The sequence below is a fragment of the Capsicum annuum genome, chromosome 7, assembly GCF_002878395.1.
Source record: "Capsicum annuum cultivar UCD-10X-F1 chromosome 7, UCD10Xv1.1, whole genome shotgun sequence".
Classification (NCBI taxonomy): Eukaryota; Viridiplantae; Streptophyta; class Magnoliopsida; order Solanales; family Solanaceae; genus Capsicum; species Capsicum annuum.
This window is the reverse complement of record NC_061117.1, coordinates 223646978-223650390: the sequence shown is the minus strand read 5'-3', so window position 1 is coordinate 223650390 and position 3413 is coordinate 223646978.

Here is a 3413-nt window from a genome sequence, read left to right as displayed (position 1 = left end):
AACATAATCGTTAAGAATCATATAGCAGACACCAACTTGTTTGAAATGAACGCATAGTAAATTAGTAATACCTTTAAATTTAAGTACAACAAAGATGTCAATCCAGAAAAAAAATAGACAATATATAATGATATTTTACAAGTACTAGCGTACAAATCTACCAATGGCACTGTAGTCACCATTTTAATTAGGAAAAATTACTTAAGCAAACACCTTAACTTTTCTATATTACTTTAAATACCATACTACTAAATATATTACAAAAATCCCTTTTAAGACCCAATACACAAGCTTTTCCTGATACATTCCAATCCACATCTTAACATAATACCCAAATACTATTCTGTCATCTAAAATCACGGGATTGCTGCGAAGATTATGCCAAAATTCGATCTTGAAGCAACAACCGTTATCTTCCATTATCTTCCATTACAATTACTCCATTAACTTAATTATTCTAAATTTGTTCAAGGTTGGTTTGTTTATACTTGATAATATTGTTTATTAGTTTTGAAATTGAACAAATCCCTTTTCAATTTTATGTTCTTCGAACATTATAACATTATTAATGGATTCCGCACCCTCTTTTAGTTTGGGGCTTACTCAAATTCAGTCAACTTCTAATGAAATTGATGTGTCTGGGTTTGTTCCTGGTGATTTTGATTATAAAGATGTTGGTTTTCGTGAAAATAGATCTAAGTATCGGAACAATCCAACAATCATGAAAAAGTTAGGCGATGTTGCTAGTGTTAAAGGGAAGAAGACTGTTGTTGCTAGTTCAAAGGTAAAAAAAATGATGTTGTGAAAAGAGACCCATTACCAAAGGTATGGTATTTATGTGTTTGATTGACTAATTTCTTCATTATTTATTATTGTTAGTAACAAATGTTAGTGTTACAAATTAGTATGATACATATCGAGGAAGATAATGTTTGTGCATGCGTTATGATACATCACAACTTTGTGCATATGATACATAAGTAAGAGTTTATCAATATGTCTGATACATATGTTATAGTTATATATCATAATCTATGATGTAACGACTCTAAAAGCTAATTATTAATCTGATACATAACTTATGTACATAACTGTAATCGGATGCATTCTGATACATCACTGTTTCGAACTAAGTAAGAATTTTACAAGGATTTCTAGTACAATTTGATACATAAGAATTTTATCAGTATGTTTGATACTTATATTGGAACTTACTTTGGAAGTTATGTATTATATTCTGATACATATGGTATAGTTATGTATCATAATCTATGATGTAACAACTCTTAATGCTAATTATTAATCTGATACATAACTTATGTACACAACTGTAATCGAATGCGTTCTGATACATCAATGTTTCGAACTAAGTAAGAATTTTACCAGGATGTCTGGTACAATCTGATACATAAGTATGAATTTTATCAGTATGTATGATACTTATGTTGCAAGTTCTGTATTATAATCTGATACATCATGATACATCATGTTTTTTAATGCAGGGGATGAAATACGTGTTCAAAACTGTTCTACCTCATCCTTTGAGGTTTGGCATTTCGTCCAACCGTAACTTGTGACTGATGTGGAATACTATGTGGGTAAAAAAGTGCTAAATATGTTTAAGGAGACATGCTTTGGTGTGTTTGTTGATATGCCTAAATCAAATTTTCAAGGTCAAATAACCAAATGTTTGTTGATGCTTGAGTGTAAACAAGATAACCCCAATGAATTCCATGTTTATGTTAAGGGAACAGTTCTGAAATTTATGATATTTGAATTTGCTCTCATTAGTGGTCTGAATTGCACCTCAAACATTGAGGACTTTCAGTATCCGACTTCAGATGGCTCTGCTCCCAGTGGCAAAAAATGAAATATCCAAAAAAAATTTGTTCAGCGGTATAAGATGGGAAATTTTGACAATGACCAGGATATGACCATATTTTTTTTTATTTATACGTTTTTGTTGTCTGAAACTGATGATGCGGCTATTAGTTATATAGAATTCAATATGGTAGCGGATGGTCGATATGAACAATATCCATGGGGGAAGATTTCTTTCAACAAGTTGATGAACTCGTTGAGACAGGACTTTTTCGTTGAAAAGCAGCTTTATCTTTAAATTGCAATGGAAATTTTCACTGGGTGCTAGCTGTGATATCTTTAAAGAAAAGATGTATAAGGGTGTGTGACTCAATGTTGTCATCGCAACCTAGAGAGCCATCACATGAGATCAAAAGGTTATCTGTGATGCTGCCAACATACATTAGTTACAGTGGATTACTGGAAAACACTGAAAGAACCGTATGGTCAAGTCTTGAAGCTTATAAAGATAAGATGAGTAAAGTGGCCGGTGATTTAAATGACACCCCATTTGATGTTGAGTACGTTGAAGATATTGCACAACAAGTCAGTGGAAGTTTGTAAGTATATCCTCACAGTTTTATATATCTTAAAATATTTCATCTCATTTTTTATTTTTGAAAATTTTATAAAGTAACATAATTCAAGCTGACAAATTAGTATACATTTACTGTCCATTTTCATAAGTTTTGATACAACAATAATTCCCACATTATTAAGCATCTAACTAAATGATTCTTCATGCTTAGGGACTGTGGCGTATTTGTGGCATCTTATGCAGAATTTCTTAGCGATCAAATGCAGAATCCTTCATCAAATCTTGATGCAGAATATCTTCGAAAGAGATATGCAATACTCTTATGGAACTATGGAGTTAAAAAGGTTGAGAAGATTTATTCTAGTGACCATGACGATTCACCAAGAGTACGACCATTTTATGTCCCTCCGACTGATGCGTCTAATATTCTAGCCATAGAGTAGATGCTAGGTTGTGCCATAGCTAAGTTCTTAACATTATTTTTGTTGCTATCTTATAGGCCTCGATTAATGTAATTTCACACTACTTTTAACAGTAATATTTTTGTGCAGAAAATTTTCATCAATTTTTTGAATCAATTAACATTTAATTTATTATATGTTAAATTTTCATCGACACATGAAAATCAATGAATTATATATTTGTCAATTTTCAGCAAGTTTTGCATGTAAAGACATGTATCATACAAAAATTTTAAAAAAATATATGCAATGTATCATATTAATTCAAAGTAAATCAGATCAAATCTGAAACATATTTAAAGCAAATTAATAGGTAAAACAAATATAACTAAAAAAAACATCACATTCAGTTATGATACATCGCATATCCATCTATCATATATTTTGAGGTTACAGTACAAATATCTATAATACAGTTATTATAAAGTTGACAATAATAAACAATGTTTACAATTACTTCTTGCAATTTATCATAATACAAGCTATGTTGTATCATGAATCCTAAACTAGGATCAATTATGAGTAAAATTTTAAGTTTTTAGAGCAATTACATA